The sequence below is a fragment of the Oreochromis niloticus genome, linkage group LG4 (genome assembly GCF_001858045.2).
Source record: "Oreochromis niloticus isolate F11D_XX linkage group LG4, O_niloticus_UMD_NMBU, whole genome shotgun sequence".
Classification (NCBI taxonomy): domain Eukaryota; kingdom Metazoa; phylum Chordata; class Actinopteri; order Cichliformes; family Cichlidae; genus Oreochromis; species Oreochromis niloticus.
This window is the reverse complement of record NC_031969.2, coordinates 5,551,813-5,578,705: the sequence shown is the minus strand read 5'-3', so window position 1 is coordinate 5,578,705 and position 26,893 is coordinate 5,551,813. Positions and strand designations below refer to the sequence as shown.

At 40.2% G+C, this 26,893-nt stretch overlaps 1 protein-coding gene across 3 annotated transcripts in view; it reads right to left on the bottom strand.

Moving 5' to 3' along the window:
- LOC100697873 (thyroid hormone receptor alpha) overlaps positions 1 to 26,893 on the bottom strand; it is a 115,913-nt gene that overhangs the window by 58,763 nt on the left and 30,257 nt on the right. For all 3 annotated transcript variants that reach the window (XR_269127.4, XM_025906706.1, XM_005468574.4), the window contains exon 3: positions 8,373 to 9,502. The gene's annotated coding sequence lies outside the window, so the exon portion shown is untranslated. The remainder of the gene's footprint in view (positions 1 to 8,372; positions 9,503 to 26,893) is intronic.

The following is a 26,893-nucleotide window of genomic DNA, read 5'->3' as shown; positions in this document are numbered from 1 at the left end:
CCAGTCACTTATTCTGGAGTGCCTTAGTACGCATGTTCACAATGTTCAGCAGAGACACATCCTTGCTGTTGTTTTCTTCCTCTTCTACATTAAATTTGGGGAATATTGATTAGCATAAAAGCGGAACAGCTGATGGTGTTTTGTGTTGTTTATCATATATCCTGCTTCTAGTTCTGATTATGTCATTTCTGGACATTTGCTGTAATTATGTGATGCAGTTTGTTTGCTGCACAGCAGTTTTCCGGTTCTTTTCACTTGCCTTGAAGTAGGACATACAAGCCCATCCATTATTTTTCTGTTTGTTTTGTTTTTTAAATTTAAAAGAGGATCTTCATTCATTTTAAAAGCAATGTGATTAATTTTTGTGCAACATTAAGGATTTTTAAATATGAGAAATAACAAAATGTGAGAAATGTTTTTATTAAAAAAAGCTTTATATTTTAACCTCTTCCAAAAGGGAATTCAAACTGTGTGTCAATAATATTGTTTCAAAGGTGTCCATCATATTTCTACTGTTGTGTAACTGAGTTGCCTATTTGCTTATTCATTCATTGCTTTAAACACTTCAAAGTTGATGGTATATCCAACTGATTTCGAGGCCTAGTCTCAGGAATCAAAACAAAACATTTTTAAAGAAACTTGTTCTAATGTATCTGCTGCTGTTTGATAACCTGGAAAATCGAAGAAGACCTAAGAAGAACTAACAGGAGCTAAGGCTCCATTTAAGGTCCTGTTCTTCAAAAAATAAAAAATAAAACATCAATGGCTCATCAATGGTGTCCCATTATATATGAGTGTGGGTCTTTGCAATACGGAGTTCAAAAAGGAATCCCATTTTCACTATCAGCACACTCAGTCACTTTTATGTAGCTGCTGTGAGCAGTCAGAGTTCAACTTTATGGTCCCCAATGGGAAACAGATCTGCAGTATGTCCACACATGAAACAACACAAAAACCACGGCATAATTTGATCATCAACAAAGTGCAATGTGCAGTAGTGGCAACAACGCTCATGGTTTAGTGTTATTAATCATGATAACAGCAGCAGGTATAAAAGACATAACATGACAGAGGTCGCCTTCCTCAGCACCGTCCTGTTATAAAGTCTAAAAGCTGGACCTGAGACCTCCCTGAAATCTGACCAGTCACTGTAACCAAGTCTGGCCCTATTGGTCACAGACAAATCACCTTGTTAACACACTTGTTTTGTACAGGCCGGCTTCGACAAACTTTAACCGCCAACTTCACAGAGCTGACATTTTAGGAGATATAAATAACTCAACAAACTCTTGCATACCTGTTCTCTGAGCGCTGGAATGGGCTTCAAAATTCTCAAAGCCCTCTTCATTATATTTTTATGCATTGATAATTAAAGAGAAAAAATGTTTCAGTGTGAATGTTCTAGTCAGGATCCAAAGAGCTTAACACAGTGCAAATAAAAGCAACAAGTAATCAAGTGCTATGTGCGCAATTGCCGATTAAGGGCTTCACCAAAAACCGTACATACTGGTGAGCTGTTGGTTGTTTAGGCTTTCTCCAATAATATTAATAATTTCCTATCAATGATATAACAGTAGAAACTAGGTTGAGATGATTTGCGCTCACACCATTACAGCCATCACCTGCCTGAACCACTGCACTGACAGAAAGTCGGTTTCCTGTTCTTAGCCAACAGGAGTGGCACCCAGTGTGGTCTCCTGCTGCTGCAGCCTGTCAGCTTCAAGGCTTGGTGTGTTTTCCAAACACATATCCTTCTGCATACCCTGATTGAACTGTTGCCTTTCTAGCAGCTTGAAGAAGTCAATCCTTTCTTCTCTGACATCAACAAGACATTTGCACCCAGAGAACTGCGGCCCACTGAATATTTGCTTCTTTTCTGACACATCGACAGTTTGTGAAGGACTCAGACCAGCCTATCTGGCACCAACAACGATGACACGTTCAAAGTCGCCTAAATCATCATTTTATTTCTCATTCTGATGCTCAGTTTGGACTTCATCAGGTCGTCTTCACCACGTCTACGTGTCTGCATGCATGAAGTTGCTGCATGTTAATTGTTCGGATTGAACAACATCAAACTAAAAAACACACAACACTACAGCGAACCACTGTAAATGTTTTATGTGCTTAAAAAGGTTTTTCACTGGCGGACTGTTTTCATTCTCTCTGGTGGGCACACACACACACACACACACACACACACACACAGAGACAATTGCATGATTGCAGCAATTGTCTTAGTGAGCACATGGATGACTTATTCAAAGCTCCACTCTCCTATATCTGCACACACACACACACACACACACACACACACACTCTCATGATGAGATAATGGGATGTCATGCAGCCTCCGTTGCCCCATGTGCCCTTTCTGCAGCAACAGAACAACTGGGCCATTTAACATACTTATGTGCTTTTTCAAGCCCTCTGACTGGTTCAACATGGCCAACTCTTCCTAAACTCAACACAAAAACACAAGTGCTCAGTTATTGTGCTTGCCACGCTAATAAACCACTGACCTGACTGACTAATGCTGGCTTTGTGTTCTATACATCACTGCATGACGTGAGGAGACTATCAATGATGAAGCATAATATGCATGACTCAGACTGCCTGTCTGCCTGTGGGGGGAGCTGAATGGAGGGGACAAAGGTTCTCAGGTGAGGCTGAAACATTGATCTTTGTCTCTTTCCGTCCTCCCCTGAAACTTCATTTTCCATCTTTCCTGTTCTCTAAACCGCAGCTGTAATCTGTCTTTGTAATTCCTGTTTCTCTTCAAACTCATCCCCTGCACTACATCTTCACAATTTGTCAAAGAAAAACAGCGTGTGGCCACATCAATAAATATCTGTGTTGTGTCAGTGCATTTCAGACAACAGTCAACATGCAGGACCAATGTTATGCATTATCTCTACAGATGTATCTCAACAGTCACCTTACAACTTAGTAAAGCTTTTTTAAATCTAGGCCACGATGCTTTTGATTCTCTCCTGTGCTACTGTGAACCAACAGCTGAAACGTTTTTTTAAATGTCTTCTGCAACACTCATTTAAAGCAGCATATATCCTGTTATAACAGCTACAGACACATACACATAGGATCATGTTAAGTCTATTTATACTGCACTATTAGAACCTGTATTTTCTAATGACACTTACACTCTGCCTCAGTAAACCGCTGCCAGGGTTATCAAGCAGACTGCAACGTTGCTCACGTTTGTACATTTGGTTTTAGCCAAAACAGTGATGACACATTTGAGACTATTCTGCAAAACTGCTTTACTTTATGTATTGTGTCATATCATGTACAACTGGGAGACCAGCAAATACACTCTCTGCTTGAGTATCAAGCTGCTCCCTATGTTGGCTAACAAGATGCTGCAAAAAACAAATATCCCTGTTCTGCTGCATTTGCACAACATACATGTGGTTCAAATTAATGCCATTTGAGATCATCAATGATGCAAGCTAACTAGAATTTCCACGAGTGATAGTGTTAACAAGCAAAAGACGTTTAGCCAGTTAGTCATATCTTTGCTATGCTACGCTGTTAGTTTGTAAAATTAGCTGAAAAATTAGCTAAAAATGGCAAATTGGGGGAAATTAGTCAGTCTTATCCATCTAAGACACGGCTTTTGCTACGTAACGTAGTTTGAAATTCATCCATGTTAGCAGTCACAGTAGCATTAGCTCAACATGTCAATCTTCCTTGATCTGAAAGCTCTACTGATACTGATGCTTTTCCCTAGTTGGCTAGGATCATAGCCAACTTTAGCAAGAGCAGAGAAATTATGGACACTCAACTTGGCATCTAATTAGCTAATATCACTAAAATAGGTGTAAATAAAGTATTTTTTGTGCTTATGTGAAGATTGTGTTAGAGTTGTGCTGTGCTAGGAGTCAGATGTCCCCACCCCACTGACATTTCAAATTCATGTTTACTACTTTTACAGTGCATCGCAAAAATTCTCAATGGGGTTAAGTTGTGGACACTGTGGTGGCCGATCCATGAGTGAATCACTCTTTTACAATTTGAGCCTAATGAATCCTGGTGTTGTCATTTTGGAAGACCATCAGGGAAGAAAAAAGTCCACTGATGCTAATTTACAATATTCAGATAGTCAGCTGACCTCATTTTTGGGCATGTAACATTGCTCAATCCAGACCTCCAACTACCAGTTCTCAGTTCAAATGTAGTTTTACGTCACAGCACTTTGGTGGGGACTATAGTTTTAGCCACAACATGTTAGACAACAATCTAATAACAAATAAATAAAAATAAAAGAGACATGCAACACCCTTGACATTAACCATGATCAAATGAAACATCTGAAAGCTCTGCAAGGAGTTTAATCCGGTACAGTAACCCCTCTCTGCATGTTTGAAATTAAAAATTAAACAAGGCTTTTGTAAAGAATTAAAGGATGTCTGCCTCCTTCCAACCATAAAACTATTGTGCAGTCAACCAAATGTCTAACACTATGGAGATATTCTCAGTAATGAAACTCTGTATATGTCACAGTGACATTTTGTACTCACCATTGTTCTGTAAGAAAAGGTTGGATGGACTTCAAAGTTGGGAAGAAAAAACATCTCACGTTACCCATTTATAAAGCTCTACTACCAAAGTTCAATCTATAACTCAAGTTCATCCAAACTCCCAACCATAAATGTCCTGATTTGCACACTTATCTTGAGCGAAATGGTTGCAGATACCAAGTAATATCCAATCTATTTTCAACTCCTCAGAATCTTAGAGACTTTAAAAAAATTCTTTTAACAAGCTTTGAATATTTGTGTGCTCTGTTGTCGTTATCCTGCATCTCTTTCTTGTTCCCTTATAAAAGACAGATGATTTTCAAGCTCGACTGACAGATTGAAAATAAAGATTTTGGACTCTACAGACGTGCAAAGTACTTCTATTGGTTTAGTGATTTATACTAAATGACTCTAATGGCTGCTCGATACAATTGTCTCCATTGCTCCACCCATGCCATCCAAACTGTTCCATCACTCTCATTAGACTCTTTCGAGTCCTGAAAGCTTCAGTCAGTCACTCTTTGCTGCATAAATTAATGAATGCTAGCCTGACTTCATTTTGGTTAGGTTCATGGACATCCTCTGATATACTAGAAGACTAGGTGGTGCAAAAGTTTACAGGTAAATTGACGTTTTTTGTTTTTTCTTTTCATGTTTTTTTTTTTTAAAAGGAATGTCAAGTCTTGCAAACATATCTTAATATAAGACAAGACTGAACAAGAACATGGGACAGGTGGGCTAATCTGATGAATATTAGTTGCCTTTAATGTTAGTGGAACACATTGTCTCAATCCTCAAAAAGTGATTTACGCTGATTAAAGCTAAGCATGATCAGTTCCATCATCACAGCTATAAACAAACCCTGCATCCGCGGCCGTACATTCAAGCTGTCGTTTGCTGTACTGAAGAAAGAAAAAGACCAAAAAAAAGACAGCAGATGCAACGCATGACCTTTGAATCTCTCAGGAGTGCAGGATGGAGAACTCCTAAATGAAAAATTCACAGTCGTACTAAATTATTATTCTGAGCAGGACCCAAACAAAAGTAGTAATCTTTCTCTATAGCAAACTCTATAGCAAACTACATCTGCAGGTGGAGGCTATGTTCTTACAGGTGAAACACACGTGAATCTCAGTAAACTTAAAATCAACCTCGTAGAGCTCAAATGAGCTTTGTTCACAGATCTGTTCAGAACATGTTCATGACCTAGGTGCTCTGTCAGTTTAGGCACATCAGAGCCTTGAGCAAACTGCCAATGTCAACATGCTGGTTATAATCTCTTTAGTGTAATGTGTTAGCATGCTAACTATTAGCACAAGCACAAAGTATTACTGTAGCTGACAGGAATGGCACATTTTCGACTGCTAAACGTGATGTTGGTGCAAAATGAAAGGTCACACTTGTCAAAATTCACCATAGAGAATATAAACGTACCACATTTTATACCAAACCATCCAATCCAACAACTGCAGAGCTATTTCAGTGACAAATGAAAAGGTCAGGGGCTTCCCAAAGTCATTGATACAGTGTCTTGGAACCATAAAAGTCTCAACAAGATTTCATAGCGATGGACACTGAGACGTTTCAGTGACAGAGCAACACTGTGTTTTCCATCCTTTCCTGGAGTCATACTAGAAAATCTATATTCTGAACATTTTATCATCTCACAGCGCATGATTTAGAAATACTAGAAGACGTTTTAGTCAAGTTTTTAGACAAATGGTCCTAAAGAGTAGTTGTCAAACAGCTAACAGATCATCTGCAGAGGAATGGCTTATTTGAAGAGTTTCAGTCAGGTTTCAGAGCTCATCACAGCACAGAAACAGCTTTAGTGAAGGTTACAAATGATCTTCTTATGGCCTCTGACAGTGGACTCATCTCTGTGCTTGTCCTGCTAGACCTCAGTGCTGCGTTCGATACTGTTGACCATAATATCCTATTAGAGCGATTAGAACATGCTGTAGGTATTACAGGTACTGCACTGCAGTGGTTTGTATCATATCTATCTAATAGACTCCAGTTTGTACATGTAAATGGAGAGTCCTCTTCAGACACTAAGGTCAATTATGGTGTTCCACAGGGTTCAGTGCTAGGACCAATTCTATTTACATTATACATGCTTCCCCTAGGCAACATCATTAGAAGACATAGCATAAATTTTCACTGCTATGCAGATGACACGCAGCTCTATCTATCCATGAAGCCAGGTAACACACACCAATTAGTTAAACTGCAGGAATGTCTTAAAGACATAAAGACCTGGATGGCCGCTAACTTTCTGCTTCTTAATTCAGATAAAACTGAGGTTATTGTACTCGGCCCTGAAAATCTTAGAAATATGGTATCTAAGCAGATTCTTACTCTGGATGGCATTACCTTGGCCTCCAGTAACACTGTGAGAAACCTTGGAGTCATTTTTGACCAGGACATGTCCTTCAATGCACATATTAAACAAATATGTAAGACTGCTTTCTTCCATTTGCGCAACATCTCTAAAATTAGAAATATCCTGTCTCAGAGTGATGCTGAAAAACTAGTTCATGCATTTATTACTTCCAGGCTGGACTACTGTAATTCACTATTATCAGGAAGTCCTAAAAACTCGCTGAGAAGCCTTCAGCTAATCCAAAATGCTGCAGCAAGAGTACTGACAGGGACTAGAAAGAGAGAGCATATTTCTCCTGTTTTGGCTTCCCTTCATTGGCTTCCTGTTAAATCCAGAATTGATTTCAAAATCCTGCTCCTCACATACAAGGTCTTAAATAATCAGGCCCCATCTTATCTTAATGACCTTGTAGTACCATATCACCCTATTAGAGCACTTCGCTCTTGCACTGCAGGCCTACTTGTTGTTCCTAGAGTATTTAAAAGTAGAATGGGAGGCAGAGCCTTCAGTTTTCAGGCCCCTCTTCTGTGGAACCAACTTCCAGTTTGGATTCGGGAGACAGACACTATCTCTACTTTCAAGATTAGGCTTAAAACTTTCCTTTTTGCTAAAGCATATAGTTAGGGCTGGACCAGGTGACCCTGAATCCTCCCTTAGTTATGCTGCAATAGACGTAGGCTGCCGGGGATTCCCATGATGCATTGAGTTTTTCCCTTCCAGTCACCTTTCTCACTCACTATGTGCTAATAGACCTCTCTGCATCGAATCATATCTGTTATTAATCTCTGTCTCTCTTCCACAGCATGTCTTTCATCCTGTTTTCCTTCTTTCACCCCAACCGGTCGCAGCAGATGGCCGCCCCTCCCTGAGCCTGGTTCTGCCGGAGGTTTCTTCCTGTTAAAAGGGAGTTTTTCCTTCCCACTGTCGCCAAAGTGCTTGCTCATAGGGGGTCATATGATTGTTGGGTTTTTCTCTGTATTTATTATTGTGCTATCTACTGTACAATATAAAGCGCCTTGAGGCGACTTTTGTTGTGATTTGGCGCTATATAAATAAAATTGAATTGAATTGAATTAAATGTCGACTTTGTTTCTATTATACCCATCAAGCTCAATGTTAAGGACCACTTAAAGGCACCAAATAAGGCATCAAAATGTGATAATTTGGCATATTTAACTTTCAATTGCTTAAAGCAATAAACCTCAGTGTGGCTAGAAAGTAGTGTGATGTTTCTTTGTTAAGATTTATTGAAGCAAATTCATTTAATGACCTTTACTGCACAGTGCTCCTTCCATCTCTCCCTAATCTTCTGTCTGGCTCCACTCTGTATCATTTAATAAGGCAGAAATGCCATTCAAATGTCAGTTAGTGATACCTATAAGAAATGAAAAATATAAGACTAAAGGGGGTAGGAGTGGGGGGTGAAACAAAAAAAAATGACTCACCATTATATTCTCATCTGTAGGAGAAGCTTGTTTTGTTTCCTTCTTTTATTCTTCACTGTCACGCCATACAGATCTGTTCTGTCTTTACGTCGTTCGGGCATATAACACTCTCTGTTAAATCTGACAGTCAGTTCTTTATTTTTTGCATCCTCCTGCAGAGTAGTAACAGAACATGAGGCTCCCAATACTTTCTGCTCTTCCTGGGGTAGCTTCACTACTCCGCAGGTGTCCCAAAGAGACGTCCAAACTCAAGGCGGTGGGGGTACTTCCAAAGGGGTCCCCTGGGCGATTGCTGATTTCTGCTACTGCTCAGATCTTGAGGCTTGTGTATGATGTGACTTTGCTGAGGATCAGATGAACTGATGTTTCGTGCAAGTACCTGGCTACTGTTGCTATACTCGTGCCTTTAAGGCAATTGGAAGATTCCAGAGTGAGAAGTCTACTGCGTGGCTTGAAGCATCAGGTTAGTGAGCGTGTGTTGCCTGCTGGGTAGATTAAAGCACCAGGATAGTGAGTCGTGACTGAAAGTTTACTTCTGTTTCCTGACTATCCAGAAGTTGTGTTTGAGGTATACAGTTGTCTGCCTGGAGTAGAAAGTATGAGGTTAATGAGGGTTTTCCTTTAGGTAAAGCAGACCAGGTTTGTGTTGATCGCTTCTATTTAGGCAGTGAACAGGTAAGGGCTGGCGGGTGGTTACAGGTCAAAGGTCTTTGCTCACGTCACGGTTGCACTGAGGAGATCTTGAGAGGCAATACTGGTTGTCACGGTAACAACAGTGGCAGGTCACGGGTGTATTTTTGCTCCGTGTTCCAGTCACCGGGCTGGCTGTTTGGGTGGTGGAGGTAGACAGTGGGAGAGGATCCCTGAGGTAAAATGGTAAAACGTTGCAATGAAAAGAAGATGAGAAACTAATCGTGGAAAGTAAATGGATGTTTCTTCCTTTTCTATTTCCCTTCGAGGTAGAAAGCAGATGTGGTTTTCTCTGACTGGAACCAATGACAGGAGGTAAAACTGTGCTGTCAAGTCTAATCTTCTATACTGGTAAAGAATGCTGGTGGTTTGCCAGAGTCTGAAACAAGTCGAATCGTGCCCTCTCATTCAGAGTAGATAGGGTCATTTAGGGGCTTCGCCTATGGAAGAAAAAAAGAAAACAAAAACAAGTTAGAGAGGCAACCACATTGTGTTGGCAGAGAAAAAGACAGGGACTACAAAGTCAGTAGGGTCTGGACAAGATGTCCCTCTGGATCACAGCAGCAGAGGACCTCACTAAGGCCACATTTACACAGCAAAGGCCCACAATCGGTTGGCAAGTGCTTGCTGGCAGTCGCTGGGTACACAAAAAAACCTCCCTGTGATTACTTTGATCCAGTTTTAAACAATTTTTGTCTACAACCTTTTTTTCCCTTGACGAAAACAAGACAGTGATTAACCTCCTAAGACCTGAACTCTTTCATGGCATGCATTTCTAATTTCTCTTTGCAATTTGGGTTTATAGTGTTCGATAGAACAGCGATCCCCAACCCCCGGGCCACGGACCGATACCAGTCCGTGAGTCGTTTGGTACCGGGCTACGAGAGTTGAGGCTCGGGTGTGAAATTTATGGTTTTCGGGGTTTTTAATCAGGGTTTTTTTTTTAATCGTTTTTATGGTTAACTCGGTTTCCCTGGGTCTTTTCCCGTGTGTTATGAACATATCTTCTTTTTTTTGGTACCAGTACTGGCTTTATTTTATTGTATTTATCGGCGACATCTTAAAGGCCGGTCCATGAAAATATTGTCGGACATAAACCGTCCGTGGGGACCGCTGTGATAGAACACCATAAAGTCACATTTGAGTAATGTGACTTTACTCAAATGTCAAAGGAACTTTACTCAAATGTCTTCATTTGGTATCTGAACAAAGCAGCATTTTTTCTAAGTACAAAAACAAAATGTGAAGCAACAATTGTGTCCCTTTGAGCCATATGGCTCATTTGAAAGAGCAAAATTTAGTTTGTGGTCTAGACAACCCAAAATGTGATGTCCCCATATGTGGACGCCAGGTCCTAGGAGGTTAAATAAAAATACTTGGACATATGGACACATTTTGCATTTGATGCCAAGAACAATACGACTCTGTTTAAACCACATGGAGCAACTTTTACCGGTAAAAACACAACAAACCTTAAATTTCAGTCAAATGAACCAACTTGTGATTTTGTCTACAATAATCTTATTATATTTAGTTAATTAAAACTAGACTAAAATTACCAGAATTTAGATGATGAAATTATTTTTTATTTTACCTTTGTTTATACAGGTAGCCCCATTTAGACTCAATGTCTCATTTACAAGAGAGACAAACATATTAAATGACAACAAAAATGCAACAGCAATAAAATAGCAAATATAAAAAATAGTCTAATGTTTACATAGTCATATCAGAAACAGGAATAAGTTCCTAGTGATGATTTTACAAGGTCATTTGTACGTCTTTTACATCTGCAAGTGAAATCAACAGAGAGCTGCAAATCCTTCTGTAATGTTTTCAATGAAGATGGAGCAGAAAACGAGAATGCCTGTTTTCCAAGTTCTGTACAAACTGATGGAACGATGAATGTAATCAAGTCCTGAGACTGCAGACTATGACAAAGATGTTTATGTAACATGTAATCTGATAAATAAGCAGGGAGTAAATCACAAATAGATTTATAGATAGAATTATACCAGTGAATCATCCTGCATAAGGCCAATGAGGGCCAGCCAGAGAATATAAAGTACAGTGATGTGTTAAAGGTTTACAACCAGTCATAAATCTAAGTGTCCCGTGATAAACAGAGTCCAAAAGATGGAGAGAATGAGCAGAGGCGTTCATGTAAATTATATCACCGTAATCCAGGAGGGGTAAAAAAGTGGTACAAAAGAAATTACAAAAGAAAAGATTAGAAAAGATCACAATACGCAAGTATTCGTATGAGGTCACGATTTCAATAGATGCCTTGAGCAGATATAAGAGAGGGAAGTACTGCAGGCACACTCTCCTATTTGAGAAGAGCATTTAAAAGCAGTCTGAGCTGACAGAGGTGGGACTCTACATAATTACAAGCTAGTTGTAACTGTTCAAAAACCATGTGGACGGTGCAAGCACAACAATAAATTGTATCATCTGCACAAAAATGGACAGTAAGTACTGTGCAATTTCCTAAAACCAGACTAGGAAGGAGATAAAATGCTAGCAGAGAAAAAAGGAGACAAATTTCCACAGTCGCCTGCGCTTTTCATAAAACTATTTTTTTACTTTGAAGGCGAATGTTCTTCAGGTTCACTGCAGCTTAGAGATTGGTTTGCAAGGCGGGCAACCTCAGCAACCAGCTACTAACCAAAGCAATTGCAAGGAGGGTTTTGGTACAGACCTGTATACCTCCTTGCAACCAATTTCATGCTAGAAGCTGCAAGCAACCTTGAGCAAACACTTTACTCAAAGACTGGACTCTAGGCTTGTGTGACAGGGGATTAGACAGATTATTGGGGCTGCTGCTATGGTTGAGGATTACGTCTGTACAGGTGAAGAATCTTCTTGGGAAAGATCACAGCAGCGATGTCACCCAATGGATAAAATGAAAAACTAGACTCAAGTGTTAAAGTGACGTTTTGTTGACCCAGCCATCATTTTTGACCATTTCTAAGAATTTTTAAAATCACAACAGCAGTTGTGCTAGGCCTCGTGCATTCGACTGGCAACATTTCCACTGTTAGCATCAAGTGAAAAAAAACATTTCTTTGAACTGGGCTTTTCCTGCTGCTATTCAACTACTTCTTACCCTAATTGTTTTTACCAGCACAGGTAGCTTGGTATAAAATAACACACCACTAGTTGTAAATATTAAGAGAAAAATCTGTGTGGAGTATGGCCTGATATATCACTTACTTTAACTACTGACTGTAACGTCTTATAAGCCAATCATATCCATCTTTAGCCATTTTAATTTAAACAGTATGTTGGTTTAAATAAATAAACAAACCACAACAACCACAATAGTCACAGTGCCCAAGTGTTTTTGCCAAGTGCTTTAAGTCAAATAGATTTAAAAAAAAAAAAAAAAAAAAAAGAACTCCACCATCAAAGGTCAGGGCTCTTATTTGCTACATTTTATTTCCTATAATTTGTTTTTTTGGCAAATTTATATTCTCTCACGTTTAGATTTGGCAACAAATATTCAGATCAATAAATATTTGTTTTGGCTGTTGTTCAGCTGTGCATTGATCTTGATTCTTAGAGCAACAAACAGAGCAAACCCTTTTTGTCAGAAGTCACTGTGGCAATAGGAAATGCTTTATAAGGTCGGGCAGAAAGGCCCATTAGCAGAATCTGGGGTCTTAAAGAGGTCAAGAGTGCCTCACATACAATTTAGCACTGTTGGATGCTTTCATTTGATTCTAGCTGAAGTGTAATATCGCACCATCCTCTGCAAGTCTGCGTGCATTACAATGAGTGTAGCCACAGGGTTGGTTATGCAAGTCGCGTAATCAGTTGCTTAGTTACTTTTTCAAATAAGCGATCCCCAGTGTAAAGGCAGTGTTTCTGACTCGGTCTGTTTGTAGGTACTATAGTTTTGTCATTTCTAATAAGTTTTTATTTTTATTTCATTTTAATCATTTTTTTTAATTCATTCTTCTGTCAGTTTAGTTTTTATTGTTTAAAAAGGTTTAGTTTTAGCTTCGTTTTAATCATTTCAGTGTTCATTTTAGTCTTTTTAATTGATCTTTTTAGGGGTGGCTGTATCTCAGTCATCTAGTAATTTGAAGTTTGGCGGTTTGACACTTGTGTAAATGAGACAAGTCGTATAAAAAAATCCTCTGAGTGCTCAGTGAGAGTCGAAAAGCACTATATAAGAACAAATCCATTTAATTGTTACTGTGTGAAGGGCCTATAGGAAAATCAGCACAGGTGTTACTGCTCTATTTGAAAGCAGCTGACTCACAGTCTTGTACACTTCCAGAGTCTTAAACACATCTGTCACCGACTCAGTGACATAATAAAATGTATAATAATAGTTTAATCAAAGTAACAGATTTCCTCTATATTTCTATTTTTAGTTAGTTAGTTTTACTTCAAAAGTCTGAATGTTTTCTCACATCGAGTTTTAGTTTTGCTTTAGTCAACCATGATAACCCTGCTACGTACCTGTGGAGCGTATCCAGTTCTGAGCTTGAAGAAGAGCTCCGTGTGGGTGCTACAGTTATCTTTCAGCCAAAGTGTGGGGGAGGAGGTGCTACCAGTATAGCTCACAATACAATGAGGTAAAGGTACAGTAGGCTACACTCCATAACTCCAACCCTGTGTAAACCCCTAAGTTGCTTGTACAGCAGGAAGGCGCGCTGGGAGTGGCAGAGTACTTCACGGAAACGCTCTCAAGCATAATCAAGACGTTTCAACAGTGGCTGCATTTACATACATTTGTTCATGTCAGACATGTTAAACAAGAACGGTGATTCATGCACAGCAGAAAAAAACAAAGCAGCAGTATGCAATGACGTGCTTCCTTACACGTCAGCGCTTCTCTATAGTGTCGATAGAGCTCATAACCAACAAATGTATGGAGGTCATTTTGCATCTGCGAGAGCTACAGGACTTATTTAGTATGCAAAGCAGCTACAGGGTGGAAAGTCTATTACAGGCACCCCGCATTTAAATGCACACAATGCACACACACACACACACACACATATTCCCTGTTAATCTCCCTCCATCTGTGCGAGCTGCCCTTGGGTTCTCTGTCAGACACACATCTCACTGTGTGACTCTCTGGCTCATTTAGAATAACGCAAGTCAACTTCATGCTAAAGACACATGTCACCACTTCTCTCCAGAGAAAATGTGAAACTCGAGCCACATTTTATTTTTTCTATTGAGGGTCCTCCATCAGACTGCACACAGATTAAAATTACAGCCTTTAATTTTCTCTATTTGTATTACCTTTATATTTTTCAATTTCTCTCGTTCCCATAAAATAAACCAATTAAAGAGTGTTGTATAATCAGATACCTACACAGACATGGGAAAGCCCCACAGAAGGAAACCCCACACAGAAAAGCTCCAGCCTCCAGCCAGCCAGCAGGTTCCTCTTATGTATAAAAATTTCTATATTAGTGGTTTTCAAATATGTAAAGGTGTGCCCTGTGCATTCATGTCTGCAGAAACATTGGGGTCTCACAGCAGTTCCTGAAATAAACACAGTCTCCATCTTGCTTCTGAACACATATCTGGATGTTTTTCTGTGTCCCTCAGTGAGTTTTCATCTGTCCAGCGTGGATCCACTGATGTAAACAAAATCATAAATAAAGACATATTTCAGAGGGGCTCACTTCACCCCCCCAAACCAGATTTTTAAGTTTGAGTCACACACATCACTGAGTTTCACCCTGCATTTGTAATCACTCTCAGTGCATTATTAATATAAGCTGCATTGCTTGGTTCAGTTTAGGCATTAAAAACAACTTGACTAGGTTTTGAGGTCAAATGCACCTCTTGCTACATCTTACCAAGGTGTAGGCAAACACGAGATATACTCCATCTCAAATATACTGCTAAGAAATTTGGGAAACAGATTTGTTTTTTGTGACCTTTTCATGTTCTGACAGGAAACAGCCTGCAACATGCAACAGCACCAATTCTTCTTCAGATATATTGTCAGATGAAGATATCTTTGCATATTTGTAGCATCTGCACCGAGCATGACACTCATGGTAATTAGCACTGTTGCTTCACACCAGGAAGGTCATGGGTTCAAATCCATGATCTGGTTGGGCCCATCAGTGTGCAGTTTGCATGTTCTTCTACACAGGGTCTCACTGGGGACTTCCTCCCACAGTCCAGAGACCGGAGTTAATTTTGTTGACCCACAGTTTTCATCAATGACCATTTTTCATCCTGACAAGAACAAGACGACAACTAAAAGAAATAATTAAACAAAAACTATGATGAAATGTACTGGCACTTTCATCAGTGAGTGAGATTAGATCTGTGTAGAAAAGTGATGCAAGTTTGGAAGTGAGCCGAGCAGAACCGCCTCGTGAGGTCAGACGCTCGCTGATCTGCGCAGAGGAAACGGTACAATTGTTCTGATGCTTCTTGTTTCTCATAAAACGCAACCAAACGTCAACACAGGAAGAGAAGAGTCAGACATACGGACAACACATTTCGCATTTGATGTCACGAAAAATAAAACACTTGGTAAAACGCGTGGAGCAACTCCCACTCACCAACTTTTACAGTTAATTGAATCCACTCAGATTTAGTCTACAATAATCTTACAATATTTAGTCAAATTTAGATGCTGAAATTCTGACTAAAACTAAAAGATGACTCAACATTTGCTGCCAGAGACATGCAGTTAGTGGGTTTAGGTTAACTGGTGATTGTAAATTACCCACAGTTGTTACTGGGCTCCAGACTCCTCTAACCCTGAATTGGAAAAGCAGAAGAAAATGGAGACGGATGTGATTTGTGCAGGTCTAATGATAAGTTGGGTTTACACAAAAACACTGAGGCACACCTGGACTTGCTGTTTGCCTCAGCACATCAACTTGAACTAGTTTAGCCGTGGTTCATGGTCCATCGCTGGTACGCTCTACTCTCATGGTGGAAGAGAGCGTTTAAAAAACAACCTCTGCTTTCGCTCACATTACTCACAGTAAGAGTGAGTCACAGCCACAGAGCCTGCAGACTTGTGTCCCATCATGATGGCTGTCCATCTTTCTGCCCTCTCTTTACTCTCATTCAAAATATCTGTTTGTTTTGCTTCTTCACTGACTTTTCTTTTAGAAATGCTTCATCTCACCCCTCATCCACCTTTATATTGTGGTAGCAACATCTGCCCTACGATTCCCATGTCTCTAACACACACACACACACACACACACACACACACACACACACAAGCTTCCCCAGCAAACAAATGAGAGATCAGCAGAGGGCTTAATTACCCAGCAGCAGGAAACATGAAATGAAAGAGACACCGAGATTAATCCTATAAAGACGGAAGGAGGCAAAAGCAGGCGTGAGGGAAGAGCGAGCTGATACAGCATGCATCATTCTGTACAAAGGAGGAAAAATGGCTTCCCTCCAGCAACAGTTACACTGACAGATGTACAGTACAAACGGCACTAAATTGTTTACGGTAAAATAATGCAGGGTAAAGGGGTTAATATCTCAGCGTCTGCTAGACTGACTGTGAAAGCTGATAAAATGAAGTAGATTTATGTTTCAGAGGGAGAGATTCCCTTTTCTCTTCAGTGATTTCCGGTCTCTTATTTAGCATCAAGAACTATTGTGGATTTCGAGTGAGCCACATATAAACTATTTTCATTCTCTTGACTAATGTTTGCTAAAAGCTACAAAACCCAGCAGAAACAGTTAAGGGGCATTAAGGGTGTAATCCTTTTGTTTCAGTAAACAAAAAGCCACATCACCAAAACTGTAACTACTTTGTATAGAAATACAGATGATGGAAAACAGAACAAGAGAAGCTTTTCCTTAAGCCATCGACTGACTGTCACAGAGTTGCACTTCTACTGCTCAGAGTGTCACAGTGACAGAGTCAGAGACAGCTCTTCGTCTCACTATCTGGCAGCAGTCGGTGATAAGCTCACATTGTATTTGAGTCTTTCTCACGACTCTTACACTTTTGGATGTGGGCGGATTTGGAGCCTAGAAAAAGCCCACTGCCCTGCCTACGAACACTGTGGGTATTCAGTGGTGCATGTGCAAGTGTGTCACCCTGTTTTCTGCACGATGCTGTAACACTGGCCCTCACCTATTAGAATTAAATATGCTTGGAAGTTGAAATCAGTGTTGTGATTAGTGACCAAGGTTATTGTAGTTCAATAAAACCAAACTACAACTGTGACTGTGACACTTCTTTGTGTTTGTAAAGGAGGCTTTGATACATAAAAATTATGATTATAAAGAAAAACACAATTTTATATAGAAATGATTCATTTTTCATATGAAGATGTGAAACTGTGTCCATTCTTTGACATGTTGAGCTTTAGTAACGATGCAAATAGATGACAACAACACACACGGCAGGTCACAGTGTGTGTGGCTGCACTTAGCGGGGTTTTCTCCTCACTGGAAGAAGTTTACTGGATGAGAAACAAAATAGTGTGCTGTTTATTTGTAGTTTATCCATCAGAGACTATTCAATAAACTGTATTATTTGGACACAGTTTATAGAGATATTTGCAGCTGGCGGAGCAAAGATAACAGGAAACATGTGAAATATTAGAGATTTGGCTTTCGTTTTTTCTGCACAGCTGAGACTCTCAGTCTGGCTTTTCCTGTGCAACACGTTTTTGAACAATAGAAGCTTTAAGGAGTAGTGAAATGTGAGCACACATTCTGGACGAAAAACCAAAGTGAACAGAAAAAAAATCAAAATGAAACCAAAGAACTAAAAGAACTAAATGAGCGGTTGTGACTGGAAAAGCAGGTAAACACAAGTATACCCTCCACTTGCAATGCATATAGTAATAAGACCTAGACCATAAGTAATAAGGCCTTGAAGAAAACATGTGACATTATATTTTAAAGCTTTATACGGCACTTTCTATATGTTGACAATGAAATTATATTCAATTATATGTGATGATGCCCACCTCAAGGCACATTACAGTATATTGTAAGGTCAAGTAAGGTAAACAACCCGAACAATCAGACGCCCTCTATGAGCAAGAATTTGGCGAGAGTGGGGGGGAAAAAAATCCCTTTAAACAGGAACAAACTTCCTGATGTGACTGACTGAGAGTGAGACGAGGAGATAGGACACAAAAAGATATTTAACATGTCCACACTGTACACCCCTACAATGTATCAGAATTAATTCAAAATTTTGAGCTATAAGAGAGGACGGCACGCATGCAGGCTCACCAAAGCTACATCTACATCTCCTCCTTGGAGGAGGTAATTATGTACTCTAGTTTGCTTCTTCCCCTTTCATGTAATTACCCAGAATCCTTAAGGAAATGTTACGTTATGTGCAGGCGATCTATTACCAAATGTTTTTCAGGGCTTAAAGTTTATTTTTAAAGGCATGTAAGTCTTGTGCTTTTGTATTTCTTGCATGCATGCATATATGTGTGTACATATATGCATGTTTTATGCTTATATAAAAGCTGATTGGAAATAGGTTTTCTACTAAGCCTGTGTGCCACTGGGACTGAGTAAAGCCGCATTTCTCATCTGTACTCTTATCTTTTTTTAAGCTTCGCATTAAAATCGACTGAGCACTTCTGACTCCTTTTGATCATCTTCTCCATGAACCACTGCAAAAAAGATGCACCTGCGGCTTTTTTCCCCTTCTTCCTTTTTACAAATGACTGGTTTCCAGCCAAATGACTTGGGCTGGTTCTATTTGAAATGCATATTTTTCAGTGATAGCTGGATGTCATCTAGCAAAGGTCTGGGATGAAAAGGAGTGGGGGGTCACATGGTTACGGATAGATATTAGATCTGGTAGATGAAAATAACCGAGCAAGTCTTTGCAGAGATCAATATGGTATCCATTTGTATTTCACTTGAGTCCATTAAAAAAACGTTATTATGCTAGGCACGTAAAGAGCTGACTTTATGACTCGATTCTCCAAGACATCCACATAGATTTTGTTGATAGAAAGAAATGCATATAGGATATAACAGGTGTTGATCTGGCAGGAAGAAGGGGCAGCTCATTTAAAGACCAGCTCTATCACATTGTCTGATAGACGGTACAGCTGATCTGCAAGCAAAATCCTGATATGATAAAGAAATATCACATAGCTGGACCAGCAGATTCTTTAATAATTAGATTAAAAATGAGTTAATTTACATTAGTGGTGCAACGGATCACGGTTGATCCGTAATCCGAACCAATCCCACTCCACAGTTCGGCACGCACGTGATCCAAAGATTCAAAAAAGAAGAAAAAAGTATGTGTATGGTGTGCGTGGTCAGTCTGTCAAGCGATAGCTATGGTCAGCGCTAGCGGTCCAAGTGGAGGAGCAGAGGAGTTTGCGGTATTTAAGCAGCCCTTTGCTGCCCAATCCGACCGGGCTAAAGCTATTACAAAAGCTATTGGGGTGTTTAGCTGCTGACGGGTGGCCGTATTCCGTTGTGCAAAACAAGGGGTTTAAACTAGTCAATGCGTTAAGTTGACGCATTGACGCCGTGCAGTCCCACGCACGGGCGATCCACGGTAACTAGTTAAAAAAAGAACTAAAAATCAAACCATTTTACACTGAGTTCTGAACCAAAATGTGGCCTTTGTGTTTCGGAGCCATTTTGAAACCCATCTCTCCATGCCCTCTGTGCCGCCTGACAGCGGAGGTAGGTTTCCTCAAGGTGACTTCCGGGGGAAGCCCATTGAAAACAAGGAGGAAACAACTCATAGGTAGGAGTGTTGGGGCTGAATTCAGAAAGGTACACAGCACCTCACCACCAACTGAACACATCTCATAACAGAAAGCAACATTTCTGAGGAATTATGAGAAGTCAGTAAAGTTTCCATTTCAACAACATTATTAGAAATTATTGGAAAACTGATGGCCAGATAAGCTGTGTTTATTATCATTATCATTATTATTATTATTATTATTATTATTATTATTATTATTATTATCAGTATTATCAGTATTATTAAAGGGAGTACAGAATTATTAGGCAAATGAGTATTTTGTCCACATCATCCTCTTCATGCATGTTGTCTTACTCCAAGCTGTATAGGCTCGAAAGCCTACTACCAATTAAGCATATTAGGTGATGTGCATCTCTGTAATGAGAAGGGGTGTGGTCTAATGACATCAACACCCTATATCAGGTGTGCATAATTATTAGGCAACTTCCTTTCCTTTGGCAAAATGGGTCAAAAGAAGGACTTGACAGGCTCAGAAAAGTCAAAAATAGTGAGATATCTTGCAGAGGGATGCAGCAGTCTTAAAATTGCAAAGCTTCTGAAGCGTGATCATCGAACAATCAAGCGTTTCATTCAAAATGGTCAACAGGGTCGCAAGAAGTGTGTGGAAAAACCAAGGCGCAAAATAACTGCCCATGAACTGAGAAAAGTCAAGCGTGCAGCTGCCAAGATGCCACTTGCCACCAGTTTGGCCATATTTCAGAGCTGCAACATCACTGGAGTGCCCAAAAGCACAAGGTGTGCAATACTCAGAGACATGGCCAAGGTAAGAAAGGCTGAAAGACGACCACCACTGAACAAGACACACAAGCTGAAACGTCAAGACTGGGCCAAGAAATATCTCAAGACTGATTTTTCTAAGGTTTTATGGACTGATGAAATGAGAGTGAGTCTTGATGGGCCAGATGGATGGGCCCGTGGCTGGATTGGTAAAGGGCAGAGAGCTCCAGTCCCACTCAGACGCCAGCAAGGTGGAGGTGGAGTACTGGTTTGGGCTGGTATCATCAAAGATGAGCTTGTGGGGCCTTTTCGGGTTGAGGATGGAGTCAAGCTCAACTCCCAGTCCTACTGCCAGTTTCTGGAAGACACCTTCTTCAAGCAGTGGTACAGGAAGAAGTCTGCATCCTTCAAGAAAAACATGATTTTCATGCAGGACAATGCTCCATCACACGCGTCCAAGTACTCCACAGCGTGGCTGGCAAGAAAGGGTATAAAAGAAGAAAAACTAATGACATGGCCTCCTTGTTCACCTGATCTGAACCCCATTGAGAACCTGTGGTCCATCATCAAATGTGAGATTTACAAGGAGGGAAAACAGTACACCTCTCTGAACAGTGTCTGGGAGGCTGTGGTTGCTGCTGCACGCAATGTTGATGGTGAACAGATCAAAACACTGACAGAATCCATGGATGGCAGGCTTTTGAGTGTCCTTGCAAAGAAAGGTGGCTATATTGGTCATTATATTGAATTATATTATCATTCATTAGTTAATTAATAATTATAATTACTTTCAAAAACTGTCCAAATACTTTTAGAAGCTAGTCTGACCTGCTAGACTCTTGTCATTTCTAACAGTGCAGCGATGTATTATGTAATTTCTGTCATGTACAGATTTATACATAGAGTGTACAAAAGGATTACTGAACTAATAATCACTGATAACGTAACCTTGCATAGACTCAAACTCCATTCTTTGCTTAGACTATGATGACAATCCGTTGCTTACATTCTGAACCAGAGTCAGAGGTCAATATTTGCTGAGTGACGAGTTTTGATGCAGACAGAAAGTCGGTTTCACGGAGCTTTCTACATCTGTGCCTCCATTAGAACAGAGAATAGTTATACAAGCAGCCCACAGCAGGACAAACATCCACACGTACAATAAGGGGACAGCCACACACACAGATGTGTGTGCTCCACACCATCATGCAAATATACTGACACTGGCCCCCCCGTCAAACTGATACTGGATGCTTCACCAGCATCCAGTATCAAAACAGAGAGCAGAGCTGCCTGGCAGAAAGATGAGAAAGGAGGAGAGGCAGGAGAGCCAAAGGATGGGCGGATCATTTGGCTCTCCTAAAGCAAATAGGAACAAGAAGAAAACAAGCGGTACACGCCCGGAACAAGAAACAGAGGTAAGGATGAGGAGGACGAGGGGGAAAATAGAGTGGACGTAGATGTAAAATGTATATGAATTAGCTGGAGAGGTTCTTCTAATGGTTGCATAGCAACTATTTGAAAACAGAGCTCAATCTGCCAAAAGGGGAAAAACATACAGCTCTCTTTTTCAAACGCTCAAAGGCAAAATAATTCTCCCAAATGTGCAACACACACACACACACACACACACACACACACACACACACACGTTAACTTGCACATGCAAACCTTGCGAAGCTTCCAGATGTGGATGACTACAAAAAAACAAAAAAACAAAAACATATTATGACCATCTACCGAATATTGTGTCTTCATTGACTTGAATTTTGTTTTTGGAAAGTCGAAAATGCTCAGTTGGATTGAGATCTGGGAATTTGGAAGTGAAGTCAACACCTCAAACTCGTTGCTCTGCTCCTAAAACCATTCCTGAACATTTTTGCTCTGTGGCAGGGTCCCTTATCCTGCTGAAAGAGGCCACAGCCATGAGGAAATACCAGCACATCACCTACAACAACACTTAGCTCGGTGGTACATGACAAAGTAACACCAACATGTATGGCAGGACCACTGCATCACACTGCTTCTGCCAGCTTGCCTTCTTCCCATAGTGCCTCCTGGTGCTAGGTGTTCCCCAAGTAAGCAAAAAGCAAACACCAGCCAACATTGTCCCATTGCTCTATGGTCCAAATCTGATGCTCACATGTCCACTTTTGGTGCTTTCAGCAGTGAACAGGGGTCAGTAACCCAGCTGGTCGGCAGCTATGCAACGCCATACACAACAAACTGTAATTCACTGTATATTCTGACAACATTCACTATTCCAGCAGTTTGAGCTATAGCAGCTGGTCTGTTGGATCGGACAACATTTGCCAGCCTATGTCACTCCCCACATGCATCAATGAGTCTCGGCCACCCATGACCCCCGTCACTGCTTTATCACCGTTCCTTCCTTGGATCACTGCAGACCAGAAACACCCCACAGGAGCTACAGTTTTGGAGATGCTTTGACCCAGTCATAGCTGTGGACATGATTAGCAGATACATAGATTTTAGCACCTAAAAGAATCAGTTCTGACTTAATCATGCACCATCTTTAGATTATTTTCAGTTTTACTGGCAGACCTTTCTGACAACCAAGTAAAGCCATGACACCACTCCACTGAAAACAGTCATTTTACCTTGCAAAACTAGTCATCTACTGCTGAGTTTTTGTTGGACTAGCCCTGTAACTTGAGGAAAACTTGAGCGAGCTTGAAGTGCAGGGGGAAAGAGGGAAGGGGTTATGTGAGCCTATGGTGGGACGACTCATAACACTTTATGTTCATTAACATAAAACAATAATGCTGAATTATGTGTTATTGTCGAAAAAAATATATATATTGTTTTTGTGCTTTAAAGTTGTATAAAAATCTGATCCAGACATACAAGGAAATTACAAAAAGGGTTAGTATGAACTAAAGCTGTACTACTTTAAAGGGTTGCTGATTCACCTTTATACTACAACTGCTACTACCAGGATAGTACTGATTCATTTATCATATCCATTGACCTATTCAGGGCTCATACTTCCTGGCTGAATGCTGGGATGTCTTTTCCAGGTAGCTTTGAGAATAGCCTTGGGCTTAAGGGGTTAAGGCATGTACGAAAAGTTATCTCATTTAGCTCTGAGGCGACATCAATGACGCTTTTATTAAATGCAAATATGCCCTTCTGTAATTTACCAAGTGGAACGTGGCTGTGATACTCTCGAGATCCAAGGCTGGGTTCCACTCAGCCAGTCATTTTCTCTCCACAGCATAACTAATGGCAAGGAGCGGGTGCCACATCAGTCACGTCTGTGGAACATTTTTTGCTTTAAATGGGTTTTTAAAGTGCCGTCGCTTTGGTGTGAAAAAAAAAATATAATGCATAAAGGCAGCAGTTAGAAGCCCTCAGAAAGAGGCGGCTTTTTGACATGCCTGAGATAATGAGACTGCACTTTGTAGAGTGGGAGCACTTCATCTCTGTCTGCTTCTTAAGTGTCACTCTGACACTCACACAGCCGAGGGGAAAAACCAGCCACAAAAAGTCTCCCATCGAGCCATGATGAAAGTGTTTTTAGAAGGATCACTCATCCCACGTAACAGATCTGCTCCCATTTGCCGAACGGATCAATCCACACTGAAATCCGTTTTATTTTCCTTGTTGTGCGCTCGGTGAAGCATTCTCTCCACAGAAAGCTCATTGAAGTCACACAAGGTGTCAAAGCAGTGTCACTACAAAAGCTCGCTGCTCCTATTTAAGCCATCATTTAAAAAGAAACATAAAATGAATAAAAGTACTGAAAAATATAAACTTACCTTACCCTTTCTTACCCTGCACAAAAAAACCAAACTATCAGATTCTTGAATCGTGCAAACCGGCCAATTTTGTTCTTGCTACTGTTATGAAACAGAATGACTCAGTTCTTATTCTGTATAGAGAAACATGTTTAGCTCCAGGTGGATGATGGAAAAAAGCAGGAGACATTGTGACTACAGAAACTGAAACAATACTCTCAGTCTTCCACAGCATGACTTTATCCTGTCTTCCTTCTCTCACCCCAACCGGTCGCAGCAGATGGCCCCGCCCCTCCCTGAGCCTGGTTCTGCCGGAGGTTTCTTCCTGTTAAAAGGGAGTTTTTCCTTCCCACTGTCACCAAAGTGCTTCCTCATAGGGGGTCATATGACTGTTGGGTTTTTTCTCTGTATGTATTATTGTAGGGTCTATTGTAGGGAATATTTTAACAGTTGCCTCAAGGTATATATATACCTTGAGGCAACTGTTGTTGTGATTTGGAGCTGTACAAATAAAATTGCATTGAATTGAACTGAATTGAATACCAGAGATGATGGAATGGCATAATAATCATTAGCGAGACGATCTAAGTGGGTACAGAGTTAAGCTCCTCTCACTTTTGATGCAAACAATTGAAGCGAGCTACCTACCAACACAGCTTCATGATGCAATGTCCATGACTAGCGCTGGGGCATATTATACCGTTCACGGTAATACCGGTATATTGTTAGGCAATGATAAGAAAATGAAATGTTGCGATAGAATATGGGTAAAACGTGCATACGCAGTGCCTTTGTTTTCATACGCACATGGCAGAAAAAGCATGGTGGCAACGGAGAATGAGAAGGGCGAAAGATTGAATGAAAACAGAATGAAACAGATGAACCAGAACTGGTTTGTAAAAATGGTGCAACTTCAGTGGTGTGGAACTGGTTTGGTGTTTGTCCGTCAGATACCCACCAAAGCACATCGTTTTTGTAGAACATGCAAGCGAGCCATCGTTATTACCATATTTTTCGGACTTTAAGGCACTCTTAAAAGCCTTTAATTTTCTCAAAAATCGACAGTGCACCTTATAATCCGGTGTGCCTTATGTGTGAATTCTGGTTGTGCTTACTGACCTCAAACCCATTTTATGTGGTACACGGAGCTCAAAAATATTTAAAAAAATGTTTTTAACAACTTTGGTGAGCTACGAAGTCGCACCGCTTGATGGATTTTTGGAGTATTACCGCTACCGTAATCAGGAGCCTCGCGGAGTGATACGTACTGTGCTTCAACATAATATTACCGTATTGTGTGTGTATAAAGAGCCCACCTGTTAAGAGACATGCCTACAAAGCGGATTTCAAACTCTATCAGTCACGCAGTAGAACATGGGAATAGAGCAGCTGCGAGAGAATTCAACATTAATGAATCAATGGTACGGAGGTGGAGGAAGCAAGAAGAATGAGCTGAGTAAAGTTTGACTTATCTGACTGTTTTGTTTCGCTTAATGCGCCTTTTAATCCTGTGCACCTCATGGTCTGAAAAATAAGTATTTGACTTGTTTATTTGGCACGCTGCAGTTTCATGTTGCCTCTTTTTAACTTTTGTGGATATTATACATGGTTATGCTGAGGATATGTCAGCCCATTTTCACTGGAAATGCCTTTTGGTTAAACTGTCAGCAAGGAATTTGCATTTGCACTGTTAAAGTTTTATATAGCATTAATGCACATAAAAAAGCTGCTTGTTTAAGTGAAAATAAATTAATGGGGGTTTTCTGCACTAATAAAGTTGTGGAGTTGTAAAGTATTTTGTCTTGCATCAATTATATCATCAGTAATATCGTTATCGCAAATTTTCTAATATATATCGTGATAAATATTTTTGGCAGTATTGCACTGCCCTATCCACGACTGCCCAAGTGTCAGCTACAAAGCAATGCACAACAGGAGAATCTCTTGATATGTAGATGGGGCTTTAGTTTAGGGCTCTTGATACGTTATTGGCTTGGTTTATACTTCTCATAAACCCTAAAGCAGTTTCCACACGCCATTGGTAGAAATGACCCGGTAGAGCTGTACGGAAGGGTGCAACTGACTGAATAATTTGGGAAAAGTCTGAAGAGTATGAGCTCTCCAGATGAAAAATTTGGAATGTCAACACAAAACACATTTATGCAAATAAGCATTATTATAAACGACTGCCACCACCCTTCAGTTTCAAATGCAGCTTTTGAAAGTTCTGAATATCTCAAGAGTCGTATTTAAAAAGAGATAAAAGTGTGACTGCTACTGTGGTGGCAAGGTGTAAGCTGAGATGCTGCTGATTGCATTTTGATAGGTAAGAATCCGGAGTCATTAGCAAACAAAGGGTTTTTTGAATACTTGAACAGGGTCATTAAATGGTCATCTTATTGTTCTTTGACCTGAAGCTCAGTTTAATAGACATGACAGTTTTGTAAGCAAATTCCAGCACTGTTTCAAAATGGAAACGCCAATAAAAACTTTTTCACCTTGACTTAACTCATCAAGAAACCAAACCCCAAACCTCCACACCATGATCTCCATTTATGCAGAGCTCAAATAACTGCTAATCTGCTGCCATAAAACATCTTGTATTTAAAATC